Below are 16,207 nucleotides of genomic sequence, written 5' to 3'. Positions count from 1 at the left end.
GATTGCAAAGAAGAGCTGGAGTAGCTGGAAACAAGGTGGAGGAGCCAACCTAGTGGGGGAAAGTGGATGAGGAAACAGGATTTGCCCTCAAAGGCTACAGCCAGCAGTGAGACTGCAGCTGCCAGCCAGAAACAGGAGAGGAATGTCCAGGGGAGTGGAGGAGAAATCTGGCAACAATCAGGCAGCAGAAAAGCACAAATAGAGGGAGAGGAGGACAGAACCAATGGGAAGGAGGATGACATGCATAACCAAAGTGGGCAGTGTGATTAATATTAAAAGTACATGAATACGAACTTTCCCAACGAAGCAATTTCTGGGAGGAGGAGTGGCCCACTCAACAGTGAATGACAGAGGAAGTGTTCATAAGATGATCTGTCTATTAAGGTCTGAGCCAGCCTCTGATAAAGTTTGAGATCCCTGGTTCTCTGTCTTACTCCCAGTCCCCTGAGTCCAGCAATCTTGTCTCTCTGGAGAGGAAAAGGATGGAGGGAAGTAAAACTCATTATCAGTAAATCCCTGCCAAAGGTGTGCAGCATTTAATAACAGTCCACTTGGTATAGGTCATGCAATCTTGGCACGGCGATTTAATTTTCTGAGCTCTAATTTGATACCTACATTTGAAAGTAAGCTAAAGGGATGGGAGGGAAAAATCAATCCCCTGCCTGTTAGCTGAAATATCCTTGCCCTGCAGTTTCACTGGGCTCTTCCTAAGGTGGCTAAAAGCAATAATTGTCTACATGGGATTCAAACACTGAAAAACCACACTTTGGAGCTGCACTGAAATTGGAGCTCTCAGTAAGTGAGGGCTTTCCTGTTCCATTACGACAAATGAAGCTGAGCTGGGAGGGAATGCAATTCTGCTGCGCATTAGCAGAAGATCCATTTGAGCCACTTTTACATGAGAAATGGCCCCGATTTCAAAGAATTAACTGAAAATAGATCTAAACTGAAACTAGATCTTCTCTCCCTTTGTCACACTTTGCAATCCCTCTCTTCCTGGATTATCCTTTTTGATTTCAATCCAACTAGTTCGTTTAACTCAGTACAGCATTTCGGATGCTGTTTGCCATGAAAGGAACTGTGAGCATCTTGGACGGTGTTGCTGAGAGTTTTCCTAGCCCTCATTGGTGGTTAGCTTTCATTTCTCTCAGAGGTTTTGATTCGTTTCTCAAGCCCTTTTCAGAGTCCTTACTACATCTTCACTCTGCAGGCTCAAGGCTGGAAATGTTTCCTGAAGAAAAAAATGGTGCCGCTTTGCATCATGGCTCACATCCACCATCCATGTGATGGTGGTGCTGCACATAACTAATCAGTAACTGGAGTGTCTGCAGGACGGGTCCTCCTCACAGCTAGATTATTCATTCGGATCTGGATCCGTTCCTCGAGCTGTCCCTAGGATGAAAATAGATTTTGTATTGATGTTAACTTGCAAAAAGGTACTATCTCCTCCATCTTGTTATTCTTCATGCTTCTCTCCATCGCTTTCCATTGGCGCCCTCTAGAGCTCACAAATATGTATTGCATCTTTTCACACCTGCTCTATTGCCTTGGCAACAGCTATAACAGACATGAAGGTCCCTTTATACCTCTCTGGCAGCATAAAATCAGGCATAATCATCCCTCTGAGAATATTCATCCCACAGAAGGCCTATCCAGAGGGAGTAGAACTAGTGTAAGGGTGTTGCAAACTGGTACAGAGGCAGATTGGGAGCATGCCAAAGGTGTGGCCAGAGTGCACTAACTCTGTGATTCTCTGCTTCCCAGGGGTCATATTCTAAGGGGGCCATGGGAAGCACCATGAACTTTAAAGCAGCCTTGAGGTTACTCTAACTTACACTGAGGGTGGCATGGACCTGGACAGCCCCTGAGGGGTATGCAAAGATACCTTAAAGCTATTTCCCCTCACTGCTCCCTCAGTATCTGCACCAAGCCAGGAATGGGATAACTGTGGGTCAGACCCAATAGATTCGCCAAGGCAAGATCCCGAGGATGCAGTGGGACTAGTTTACTTTTGATTAGCTACTACCGCAGCAGATATTTCCAGCTCTGCAGAGAACCCCCGTCACGGCCATTGTCAGAACAGTCTGAAAGCAGGGGTTGTGATTTTTGAGAATCGTCGTTTTTGGAGGTTGTTGCTAAAGACATATGAGCTCAAAGCCTGAACTAGGTGGAAGGGTTCTCTGTGTTCTACCTGACCGGGAGGAAGGACTTGCAGCTAGTCAGGGAGTGGAGCAGGGTATTGGGGATCACCCATGCCAGGGTATCTGTAGAGCTCCTGGGATGCCATTGAGAGGCTAACTCAATTTTGTTCTGCCGTACAAGGTCTGTGAAGAAACTGAGGGATTGGAGTCTCCAGGGCTTTCAATCCAGCACCTTTCACCAGTCCTAAATCCATTCCTAAGAATAAGCCGTTTACAAATATCGCAGACAAACGGCCAGGCTTTATTGTAATTATTTGAGTTACGCAAACACGAACTGCAGTACAGAGTCCTGTTGAGATTGGAAAGGTCAGTTGGATACAGGAGCACTGGCCTCCACCAGTCAGACACGGTTTGCAAAGCTACAATAAAGCCATTGTCCAGGCCTCGTTGTCAAACATCGCTCTTTGTTAAAGCCATCAGCACATGATTTATAACATTACCTTTAGATGAGTTATTTACCCTGATCCAAGCAAGGCCTCGCTGTGTGTGTGGTAATGCAAGCTGGGGCCCTGGCCAAGCCCTGAGCCTGGTGTTGCTCTAGCTTGTGCTGGCTGTCAGCAGCGGGGGAGCAGCGGGGCATAGTGATGCCCAGGCCACGTCTCCTCTCACCCAGCCATGATTCTGCCACTCGCTATAAGGAGGGGCTGGTGTAGAAGCCCTTGCATCAGCTGTGCTTCCTTGAGAGGTACCCCTACAATGGGGTGATCCTTCTGTGGCCATCTACCCTGGCTTCAGGGCCTCTGAGGTTGACAGTGTGGTTCAGATCTGCCCCAGAGCAGCCCAACCGTTGGACCACTGACTCCATCCACCCCTTTATTCCATTAGACATTTGCGCCCCAAGAAGATGGCTTAGATGGCGCAAGCATCAGGCCTGACATCCACAGGTTTTCTAGAATTACAGGTTCATACCCTGGCAGAATCACATCCACTCCTGATGTTACTAGGCACGTGTGGATCATTTGGCAGCGCATTTAAAGATGACATGGATATTAAAGACCCCATGGCACTTATTTTTGTGAGACTAGGGGGTCTGACTTGATGCCATTGACTCAAATCACTAGTGTGCTGTGAGCCAGTTGGCTGTCACCTGCCACCCGAGGTGGTTGCATTTCAGTGAAGCGATTCCCGTCCGACGCCATCAAGCAGTGTGGTTTAGTAGGCTGGGCTCCGGAAGGAATAGCCAGTGCTGACTCTGCCACGGGCTTGCTGGGTGGCCCAAATTTTCAAACATGGCCACTCTTTTTTGGGGTTTCCCAAGTTTTGGATGCCCAACCTGTGATACAGATGGTGAGACCTGGTTTTCAGAGATTCTGAGCAGTGCCGATTGATCTTGGCTGGAGTTGTGGGATCTCAGCACTTCCAAATATCAGCTCTTTCAGATGTCTCCATTTGGGCACTCAAACACACATAATCAGTGTCCGCTTTCGAAAACGGCCTTAATCTCACTCGGTGACTCAGTTTCCCTATTTCTAAAATGTGGAGAACACTGGTTTACCTATCTGAGACGGGTGCCGTGAGGTAAATGTCTGTAATAGGCTAACACATGCTGTACTATCATGTGTATAGTTATATGGCTCTCAGGGTGCCTTCATGAGCGAAGCTATATAAATGTAGGATGACATTACTACCATTAGGCTACTAATTAAGGGTGATGAGGTGAATTACTGTCAATTAGTCTGACGACATCACAGTGGTATAAAGCTTTTTACAGGTTAGGAAATCAAGGTCCATAGTTATTAGAGAAAAGGCGGTTTAACAGAGGACCTGAGTGAGGTGTGCAAAATGCTGAAGGACAGTGAGAAAATGGATGCCAAAACCTATTGGGGAAAATTAGAGGCCCCAGTACATCAGGGCATGAATTGAGGCCAAGAAAGGACCGAGCACAGAGGGAGTACAAGAGACATTTCTTCGCACAGAGGGTAATGAACGAGTGGAATGGATCACTAACACCAGACGCAGCTGTGAACATATCCAAGAACAAGTCAGACAAGCACTCACAAGAAGAAAACATGACAGGGTGCAAACACTTGACAGAGAGGGGATAAGCTGCATGGCTGCCTTTGCCCTGAAATGTTCCTGTGCTTTCAAATTACATTAATCAGACGGGCAACGGATCACCTGGATAATAGCTCCGAAGGGACACATCCTCAGCGGGTGCAAATCAGCACAGCTCCCTCAAACTCAGTGGAGCTATGCTGATCTACACCAGCAGAGAATCTGGTTCATAAGGGAGGGCCCTGTCCATATTAGGGTTGGAATTATACCAGACTCTACCTGGGCTGAGCCCCATTGAAGTCTAGCACCTTTCAAGGTAGAAGGCCAGGTTACATGGAAGAACTCTCATTATTCAAAGGATTCCTCGCACTTCTCATGAGGAGAGTAAGACTATAGTAGATCAGAGTAGCCCTCCCTAGTCTGGATGGTAAATAAAAGCACTGATCTGGGTAACGGCCTCCTTCCACTGACCTATATACCCTCAGAAGATGGGTAACAATGAAGAGAACCAGGAACTCTTTGGTGAAAGCACTGACTACATCACTGGTGCGCCGAGAATGAGGATAAATACTATAGGACAGATCGCTTATGGGAGGGAACATCCATCCACGACTGGATCGCTGTCTGCACTGAAAGGCACCTCCCTGCCAGTCCAGGGCTGCTTTATGCAGAAGAGGTTCCACTGATGTTCGGGGCTGGAAGTTGGAGAACGACTAGATCAGGCAGGCTGGAGGCAACTAGTGCTGCTCCATGGCACCGTGCCCCATGGATATCCAAGCAGACAATGACCCACCCTTCATTCCCTTTGGATTCTCTCTGCAACAACTGCTGAACAGCCATGTGGGACCCCAGCCAGGAACTACCCCTGCAGACAGCTTCTCTCCACACAGATCTAGGGGGTCCTTTAGGATGCAGGGCCTTGGACCCTGTCTCTTAAGGGGATGCTTGGCAGGAAATGCCCTGCGTGACCCTGGCAGTGATTTCCTGTCCCACTCCTGTGGCTGTTTTTGTGGCAGGAGAATCTGGCTCAGTGTGAACATAGCGAAGTTTCACTTTCCATTTGGGACTTTGGAACTGCAGAGCTCTTGGACTATTTCATTGGGGGCAGAAAGGGAAGGAATCGACTGTAATTATTGTGGCTAACCAGTACACTGAACCCCTAGAGTGCCAGTAGCGTGCCTGGTGTACTCCAGTTTGGATGGTAACCGGCCTTGTAGACACTAGCCCAGGGGTTCCCAGTACGCACTCAGGAACATGGCTAAGAGAAAGGCTATTTGACTAGGGCTGGCAGGAAAGGGAAAGATGTCTGATTCCCAAGGTACAGAGGCTAGGAAAGGTAACTATTAATAAGTGCAGGCCTAGTTCACGTTTTATGATTTTGTTTTTTATGTAAACCATTTGTTGCCATCATTCACACTTGTTTCTAGTGAATCTCTATTCTTTCTTAAATACCTTACCTTTTCTTTTACTGTAATTCAATCCACTGCTGCATCTGAGACAGGAGCAATGATCTAAGGTAAAACTGAGGTACTCGACTCCCTTGGGAACAGAGGGCCTGGGATTTCTATGGGTATCTAGTGATCGGGGGACACTTTGAAGGGAGTTGGGGGCTGGGGTACATTTATTGTCAACCTGCAGGGCAAAGGCAGGGCTGGTGTAGCGCCAGAGAGAGTGCTTGAGTGGCTGACAGGCGGGTGATGTGAGGGAGCTGGCACCCAGCTAGGCACAGGCAAGATTCCCTCGCACTGGAGGCAGGTGGTAACAAGGTGACTCAGCCCTGGGTGCTGCGAGAAGCATCCCAGACTCCCACTCGCAAAAAGAACCCAGCCACTTCCTTGTTAAGAGCTTCTCTCCTTACCCGGCCAGGGGAAAGGGCAGAGCAGTGAGGAAGAGGCTGATAGGCATTGTTATCCCCTGCTTTGCAGATCCAACAGGTGATCTTTCTCCACTACAGGTGCGCAGAACTCCACTGAAGTCAATGTGAGTGCTACACACGAGCACCTGAATCAAATCAAAGAGGTTCATTTTTCAAGCGCAAAACTAAAAGCTACACAGAGTATCTTTTCCTACAGCAAAGCACACGTCCACTGGCTCCAGTCAGAGGTCCAAGGGTGTCAGTCCTGGCTCAGAAGATTCAACCACAGAAACCTATTTGCAGACTAGGGACTTGATTCTACCCTGTGCTGAGTTCCTCCTGGTAGGTACTCAGCAGCCTCCATACTCACTGAGCTCCATAGGAACTAGGAGGGCTCAGCTCCTCGCGGGATCGGGCTGCTAAGAAGGTTAATTATATCTTTAAGTTGCCTCAATTGTCAAATCTTATAACTAGTCTCAAGCTGACAGTGACATACGTAGCAATTAACTTGCATAAAAGATTTGCAGACAGTGGGGGGTTTTGGCCCTGTCTCCCGAGCATGTACACACACAAACACACACACTAACAAAACATTTCCTTAATGGAGCTTAACATGGTTGGCAAATACTCCACCCATAAATCTGGCATTTACCAACGCATTGCTCCAAAAACACTGAATCAGTCAAGACCCTGATAACAAAAGGCTCCTTGTTACAAGTGGCATGCGCAGATTCATTTCTTTTTTACCTCCCCAAATGCCCTTTATCTGTGGAACTGTAAATATCAATATATCAGCCCCGCACTCTTTGTGCAGCATTTCAGCTCCTTGTAATGGATTCTCTGGCTTGTCCCTCTCTTTCTCTCTCTCCCCCCCCCCCTGCTTTAGGTGGAATAAAGAAACTATTTATCTTGGGTCCCCAAAGGTTGTGAGACATTGCCCTTCTACTCACCACCTGCGTTTGGCAAAGGCGATTTGGGAGATGATAGTTTCACCAAAAGAAATAAAGCAGGGTCCCCCGGCAGTAGTACACTGATGAAGCCAGAGGTGCAGGGTGTCACAGACATAGCAAGTAATAATAAACCTTTGTATTTCTCTATAGAGATTTCAGAGTAGCAGCCGTGTTAGTCTGTATCCGCAAAAAGAACAGGAGTACTTGTGGCACCTTAGAGACTAATAAATTTGTTAGTCTCTAAGGTGCCACAAGTACTCCTGTTCTTTTTCTATAGAGATTGCGACCCAAGCATCTCAAAGCACTTTACAAGCACTCATGAACTGAGCCTCACAGCACTCCTCTGTCTATAGGATTTATATGGCCACCATCACTGTAGAACTGAGTAGCTCAAAGTCTTTAATATAGTCCTCCTCACAACACTCCAGTGAGGTAAGGCAGGGCTAGTATCCCCATTCTACAAATGAGGCACAGAAAGACTATAAGGGTGAAATTTTCAGAAGTGCCTCAATGACTTAAAAGCCAGATTTTTAAAGATATTTCAGGTGTTGTTCTGCTCAGCATTACAAGGCTTAAGCCATTGAGATGACTAAGGCCCATTTTCAAAAGTCACAGGGTCCTAAAGCCCAGATCCTCCAAGGTATTTCAGTGTCTAACTCCCATTGATTTCAATGGGAGTTAGGCACCTAAATACCTTTGAGGATTTGGGCTTTAGGAGCGCAAGTCCCATTGACTTTCAATAAGATTTAAGTCACACGCACACAAACACACACAGCTATGTAAACATTTATTATTATTGTTATGACTTATTACTGTTATATAAATGGCTGAGATCTACGTATGATGAATGACAAGCAGTGATGGGATAAGAGGGAAGGTCCTCTCATGGATCAGTAAGAGGTTAAAAGACAGAAAACAAAAGGTAGGAATAAATGGTCAGTTTTCAGTATGGAGAGAGGTAAATAATGGTGTCCCCCAGGAATCTGCGTCCTCTTCAACATATTCATAAATGATCTGGAAAAAGGGATAAAACAGTGAGGTGGCAAAGTTTGCAGATGATACAAAATTACTCAAGATAGTTAAGTCCAAAGACTGCAAAGAGTTACAAAGGGATCTCACAAAACAGGGTGGCTGGGCATCTAAATGGCAGATAAAATTCAATGTTGATAAATGCAAAGTAATGCACAGAGGAAAACATAATCCCAACTATACATATAAAATGATGGGGTCTAAGTTAGCTGTTACTACTCAAGAAAGAGACCTTGGAGTCATTCATAGATTCATAGATTCTAGGACTGGAAGGGACCTCGAGAGGTCATCGAGTCCAGTCCCCTGCCCACATGGCAGGACCAAATAGTGTCTAGACCATCCCTGATAGACATTTATCTAACCTACTCTTAAATATCTCCAGAGATGGAGATTCCACAACCTCCCTAGGCAATTTATTCCAGTGTTTAACCACCCTGACAGTTAGGAACTTTTCCTAATGTCCAACCTAGACCTCCCTTGTTGCAGTTTAAGCCCATTGCTTCTTGTTCTATCCTTAGAGGCTAAGGTGAACAAGTTTTCTCCCTCCTCCTTATGACACCCTTTTAGATACCTGAAAACTGCTATCATGTCCCCTCTCAGTCTTCTCTTTTCCAAACTACACAAACCCAATTCTTTCAGCCTTCCTTCATAGGTCATGTTCTCAAGACCTTTAATCATTCTTGTTGCTCTTCTCTGGACCCTCTCCAATTTCTCCACATCTTTCTTGAAATGCAGTGCCCAGAACTGGACACAATACTCCAGCTGAGGCCTAACCAGCGCAGAGTAGAGCGGAAGAATGACTTCTCGTGTCTTGCTCACAACACACCTGTTAATACATTCCAGAATCACGTTTGCTTTTTTTGCAACAGCATCACACTGTTGACTCATATTTAGCACTATAACCCCTAGATCCCTTTTTGCCATACTCCTTCCTACACAGCCTCTTCCCATTCTGTATGTGTGAAACTGATTTTTTCTTCCTAAGTGGAGCACTTTGCATTTGTCTTTGTTAAACTTCATCCTGTTTAACTCAGCCCATTTCTCCAGTTTGTCCAGATCATTTTGAATTATGACCCTGTCCTCCAAAGCAGTTGCAATCCCTCCCAGTTTGGTATCATCCGCAAACTTAATAAGCGTACTTTCTATGCCAATATCTAAGTTGTTAATGAAGATATTGAACAGAGCCGGTCCCAAAACAGACCCCTGCAGAACCCCACTTGTTATGCCTTTCCAGCAGGATTGGGAACCATTAATAACAACTCTCTGAGTATGGTTATCCAGCCAGTTATGCACCCACCTTATAGTAGCCCCATCTAAATTGTATTTGCCTAGTTTATCGATCAGAATATCATGCGCCTTACTAGGTATACCACATCCACGGCTTCTCCCTTATCCACAAGACTCGTTATCCTATCAAAGAAAGCTATCAGATTGTGGATAGTTCTCTGAAAAGATCCACTCAGTGTGCAGCGGCAGTCAAAAAAAAGCAAACAATGTTAAGAACCATTAGGAAAGGGATAGATAATAGAAAATTTCATAATGCCACTATATAAATCCATGGTGTGCTCACATCTTGAATACTGCATGCTGTTCTGGTTGCTCAATCTCAAAAATTATATATTAGAATTGGAAAAGTATAGAGAAGGGCAGGGGTGAAAGTAACTTCAGACCCTTCACGGTACAACGCTGGGGCCGGCTCCAGCCCCCGGAAGGGGCGGGCCCTCAGGTGGAAGGGGTAGTCGGTGGTCAGCATCCCCCAGCCAGCCCTTCCAGGCCCAGCCGCTCCCTTTGCCCGTCGGCGGCTGAGGAGGGGTAAAAGGGGCAGGGACATTAAAGCGCTGCAGGGTCCTTTGCCGCAGCAGCCCTTTAACGTTGCTGCCATGGCAAAAGACCGTCCTTAAGGTGCTGCCGCGGCAGCGCTTTAATGTCCCTGCCCCTCTTGCCTCCCCTTTCGGCGGCCCTGCCAGTATGGCCCTGCATATGTGGGCTGCATATGGGCCGGTACCGGGGTGCTACCGGTAGACCATACTGGCGCGTACTGGCTCACTTTCACCCCTGGAGAAGGGTAACAAAAATGATTGGGGGTATGGAACAGCTTCCATATGAGGAGAGATTAAAAAAAAGAGGAGAGATTAAAAAAAAAAACCTGTCACTTTTCAGCTTGGAAAAGAGATGACTGAGAGGGGAATATGATAGTGGTCTATAAAATCATGAACAGTGTGGAAAAAGTTAATAACAAAGTGTTATTTACTCCTTCACATAACACAAGAACCAAGGGTCACCTAATGAAATGAATAGGCAGTAGGTTTAAAACAAACAAAAGGAAGTATTTCTTCACACAATGCACAGTCAACCTGTGGAACTCTTTGCCAGGGGATGTTGTGAAGGCCAAAACTATAACAGGGTTCAAGAAAGAACTAGATAAGTTCCTGGAAGATAGGTCCATCAATGTGGTCAGGGATGCAATCCCATGCTCTCGGTGTCCCTAGCCTCTGTTTGCCAGAAGCTGGGAGTGGACAACAGGATGGATGACTCGATGATTGCCTGTTCTGTTCATTTCCTCTGAGGCACCTGGCATTGACCACTGTTGGAAGACAGGATACTGGGCTAGATGGACCATTGGTCTGACCCAGTATCACTGTCCTTATGACATAGCTCTGACTTTTCTCAGCTACAGATTGGAGAGGGCCAGTCCCTTTCACATACAGGGAGTTTTTGGGTCCTGCATTCCCCAGGGGAAAACCTGACATACTCATTATCCACATGGCCATGTAGAACATTCCCTCATGTTTGCATAATTGTTCAGTGCAGGCCCATGAGCAGAAAACAACAGACTATGCTGCAGGTGACCTGGAATTCCAACTTCCTACTCAGTGCCACTGTCTCTTGCCCTGGCCAGTTGAAGAATGTAGGTTAAATCAAGGCAGAAAAGGATTAGCATGGAATTAGGCACATTCATTACTGCGGGAACAGCAGTTGGCATTTCTTAAGTACTGTGAGGTAAACATTGTGATTAGCCAGCACAGATCTTGTATACATAATAACCTTCTAGTTGTTTGAATGTGTTTTATCAGAGTAAAATTGTATGGAATCATTCAACTGGCTACCTTCGTGGGGTTACCCCTGGTGTGATTATGGCCCATAGTCTTTGCTTTGGATGTTCTCGCTCATAGATACCCTAGTCTAAGTGGAAACCCACCAGGAGGGGATTAAGCAAAATGTAGACTCAAAAATTGATACTATCATCGGGATGGGGCCAAATTCATCCCTGGGGTAGTGACAGTGGTTTCAGTAGAGTTGCACCCATTTGTTTTGAGGACAAATTTGGCCCTACATTTTACACAAACAGCCTTTCATCACAAAGGATTCCCAAACGCTTTGTAGGCAAACTCACAAAGTCGTCCCTTCATAGACCACTACAAGGCAGCCACTCTTGAGGAAGAACATGGCAGATATCTAATACCACACATCAGCATCACATGTTAACAGGCCACTTACACATTGTAAGAGACCATTCACAGTAGTTAACCACTTATGCTAAACAATCTGTTCCACCTGGTATTTTGCTGTGATGCTGCGAGTACCATTCCCAGGCCTGAAGATCAGCTCTGTGTAACTCGAAAGTGTGCCTCTCTCACCAACAGAAGTTGGTCCAATAAAAAATATTACCTCACCCATCCTGTCTCATCAGTATCACATAACACTGTAGGATAGAGAGTGACAAATCATCTAATCTGATCAGGGGACTTTAATGTCTAAAAGATGCCTACTTCCAGGAGAAGTGTGTCCAAACCCCAGCCCAGGCCACTGGTGTAGTTCCAATGTAGAAGGAAGAATGCCACCTATTGATTCACCAACGTCACTTCCTACAATCTCTATGGATTTCCTTTGATGGTCTGACATCCAAGAATTTACCAGTCTTCATGCTGCTTAGTTTCTTAGATCCCAATCCTAGCTATTACGGCTGCAAGTTGATGCCTTATGTAAAAAATAAGAAATCTGCCAGTAAAGCATTTGATTTAATACATGTGTGACTGTCTGAGGACCCCCAGAGATCACTGCTCCTGTCTTCCCTGCCACTCATTCATTGTCGCAGGACTTTGTGCAGATGTGAACCCTTTGGCAGAGGCCTGCGTGTGAAATGTTTTAACGGGAAATCAGTGCACATGCAGTAACCACATGAAACTTGACAGGAGGAAAACCCTGACCCAGTGGCAAGGAGCTCCAAGACAACTGGGGCCTCCATCCTGCTGCAACCCTCATCTGCCTTCACAGCTGCAGAGTACTAGAAGTTCCTCTATGTGCACCCGATCCACAGTTGGGGTCTTTTGAAGTTTGGACCACGGTTAGTCAGGGGCCTCGCCTCAAACCTGCTCGTCAAGGGGGACCCTACCCGGAGTATAAAAGCTCCAGACAATATAGCTCTGAGGATCTTTAGCCTATGCAAGCCTCTCCACCACAACAAAGTTGCGGTCCATCAGAGAGAAACACCAGGAACTGCTCATGACATTCATTGACCTAACCAAGGCCTTTGACTCTACCAATCGTGATGCCCTGTGGAAGGTGCTGTGTAGGTTTGGCTGTTCACAGAAATTCATTTCCATCATCAGACTACTCCACGATGGGATGACTGACACTGTTCTGTGCAACGGCTCAGAGATCGAACCACTCGTCATTCGCACTGGTGTCAAGCAGGGCTGTGTCATTGCTCCAACATTCTTCTCCATTTACCTTGCCATGATCCTGATTCTCATTTGCGACCGCCTTCCTGACGGAATCAGGATTGAGTATCATATGGATGGCCAATTGCTCAATCTTCGACGTCTCCAAACAAGATCTAAGATCACGACAATTGGCAGTATGAAGATGACTGTGTCATTCTTCCATACACAGAGGCCAACCTGCAAAGTACCCGAAACCTTTTTGCAGATGCCTAAGGTCTCTCTCTCAACATTGGGAAAACCAAGGTACTCTACCAGCCCTCACCTGCCCAAACTACTCTTCGTACTCCACAAATCACCATCAGCAGAGAAGCCCTGGAAAATGTGGACCATTTTCCATACTTTGGCAGCCACCTCTCCCAAACAGCCAGCATTTGACACAGAAATTGAATACAGGATCCGCTGTGCCAGCACATCTTTTGGAAGACTATTCAAATGAGTCTTCAATTATAGGGATCTGCAAACCGGTACCAAGATCCTGGTTTACAAGGCAATTGTCATCCTCACCCTTCTCTATGGGTGTGAGACCTGGGTAACCTACAGACGACATCTCAAGCTGCTGGAGTGGTTCCAGCAGCGCTGCCTCAAGAGGATTCTCTTGGGGGGGGATTGGCCTGCTAAACCCAGGGTTGTGAGTTCAATCCTTGAGGGGGCCACTTGGGGATCTGGGGCAAAAATCAGTACTTGGTCCTGCTAGTGAAGGCAGGGGGCTGGACTTGATGACCTTTCAAGGTCCCTTCCAGTTCTAGGAGATGGGATATCTCCATTAAATTTAAGGATCAGCTGGAAAAACAGACACACTGACATCAATGTTCTCTATGCAGCCAATATCAGCAGTATAGAAGCGCAGGTCATGAAACACCAACTCCGCTGGGCTGGCCACTGTGTACATATGCCTGACTCTCACCTCCCGAAGCAACTACTCTTCTCTCAGTTAAGTCAGGGAAGAAGGGCTCATGGAGGGCAGCAGAAGCATTTCAAAGACATATTGAAAGTATACCTCAAAAAGGGAGGCATCAACCCAACAACCTGGGAGGACTTGGCACGGAACAGAACACAGTGGCGCCACACCATACGCCAAGCCACAGCTCACTTTGAGGAGAACGGATGTGCTCATGAGACAGAGAAGAGACAAAGGAGGAAAGAAAGGGCACAACACTCCAGCCAAAACTATGTCTCCTCCAAGATTACACCTGCCACTTCTGTGGGAAAATCTGCAAGGCAAGAATTGGGCTCCTCAGCCACTTAAAAACTCACCAATGAACCCCTTTGGTTGACATCATCCTCGCATTGAGGGATAGCCAAAGAAGACTGTCTGAGGGTATGTCTACATTATAGCTGTGCTGCTGCTGTAGACAGAAGGGGTTTTTCCATCGAGGTAGGTAGTCCACATCTCCAAGAGGCCGTAGCTAGGTTGATAGAATCATAGAATCATATACTGGTCTGGAAGGGACCTCGAGAGGTCATCTAGTCCAGTTCCCTGCACTCAAGGCAGGACTAAGTATTATCTAGACCATCTCTGAGAGGTGTTTGTCTAACCTGTTCTTAAAAGTCTCCAATAATGGAGATTCCACAATCTCCCTAGGCAATTTATTCCAGTGCTTAACCACCCTGACCGTTAGGAAGTTTTTCCTAATGTCCAATCTAAACCTCCTTTGCTGCAATTTAAGCCCATTGCTTCTTGTCCTATCCTCAGAGGTTAAAAAGAACAATTCTTCTCCCTCCTCCTTGTAACAACCTTTTATTTGCTTGAAAACTGCTATCATGTCCCCTCTCAGTCTTCTCTTTTCCAGACTAAACAAACCCAATTTTTTCAATCTTCCCTCAAAGGTCATGGTTTTTTTAGACCTTTAATCATTTTTGTTGCTCTTCTCTGGACTCTTTCCAATTTGTTCACATCTTTCCTGAAATGTGGCACCCAGAACTGGACATAATACTCCAGTTGAGCCTAATCAGCATGGAATAGAGCAGAAGAATTACTTCTCGTGTCTTGCTTACAACACTCCTGCTAATACATCCCAGAATGATGTTTGCTTTTTTTGCAACAGTGTTACACTGTTGGCTCACATTAAGCTTGTGGTCCACTATGACTCCCAGATCCCTTTCCGCAGTGCTCCTTCCTAGGCAGTCATTTCCCATTTTGTATGTGTGCGACTGATTGTTCCTTCCTAAATGAAGTACTTTGCATTTTTCCTTATTGAATCTCATCCTATTTACTTCAGACCATTTCTCCTGTCTGTCCAGATCATTTTGAATTTTAATCCTATCCTTCAAAGCACTTGCAACCCCTCCCAGCTTGGTATCGTCCGCAAACTTTATAAGTGTACTCTATGCCATTATCTAAATGATTGATGAAGATATTGAACAGAACCGGATCCAGATCTGGTCCCTGCGGGACCTCACTCATTATTCCCTTCCAGCATGACTGTGAACCACTGAAAACTGATGGAAGAATCCTTCTGTCAATCCAGTTGCATCAACACCAGGGGTTACGTCGACCTACCTACAGACACTCAGGGCTCAACATTTTTCACAGTCGTGAGCGACATAACGAAGACAATCTAATTTGTAAGTGTAGACCAGGCCTGAGTCACAATCCTGTTGACAGCTGTTAATAATACTGCAGGTAAAACCAGCAGCAGGAGGATTTAGCCACATGATGTGATGCTATTATAAAATATTATCAAGTTAGCATCCTCATCAGAATGGACCCATGTTCCAGGATAATGGTGCTAAAAAGGACTCCCGGATTACCCACTTACATGCTATTCACCCTCAGGCTGAGCTGTTCGTCCTTTGAATGACCGTGTTTGGACATAGGGTAGTTTAAGGTCTCGCTGCAGTGCAGTACAATTTTTTTTGTTTACACGCTCCAGCTTTTCAAAATAAACGGCTTCCCTTATATACGGCGCTGAGATGCTAGAGGGAGCTTGACATGGCTCAGACATGGGATCTGAGCAGCAAGACAAAACTGCAGCGATTCTGTTTCTGGCCGGGCTCCTCACCCCGAAAGGTCTTGTCCGCAGTGATCTAAAGACAACACAACAAGCTAGCTCAGATATATACCGCAAGGAAATGACGATTCGACCAGCCTGGCCCCCTCGCAACAGCAAGCACAGGGATCAGCAGCGGTTGGGAACACTGGTGTGAGGGAGCCATTTGCATCACTCTGCAATGGTTCCTCCCCCAGCAGACCCAGGAACTGTCCTGGTGGGGGCTGGAGGGAGCTGTGGCTGGGTCATACAAAGTGCTAACAGTCAAAGGGAAGCTGCATTCGAGATGGGAGTGGGGGAAGGAAAATATCGGAGGACAGATCACAGGGGAGCTTGGTGGGCTTGCAGCATGAGCGTCAGGAGAAAAGGCCTTTCCTGTAACAGTACCTCGCTCTAGTTTTTAGAGCTATTGGACAACAAACCGGTCACCAGTATAGTGCTGAAGTCTGCTCAGTCTGGGGCT

The sequence above is a fragment of the Trachemys scripta genome, chromosome 8 (assembly GCF_013100865.1).
Source record: "Trachemys scripta elegans isolate TJP31775 chromosome 8, CAS_Tse_1.0, whole genome shotgun sequence".
Taxonomy (NCBI): Eukaryota; Metazoa; Chordata; order Testudines; family Emydidae; genus Trachemys; species Trachemys scripta.
The sequence above is the reverse complement of the archived record's forward strand: the minus strand, read 5'-3'. Positions refer to the sequence as shown.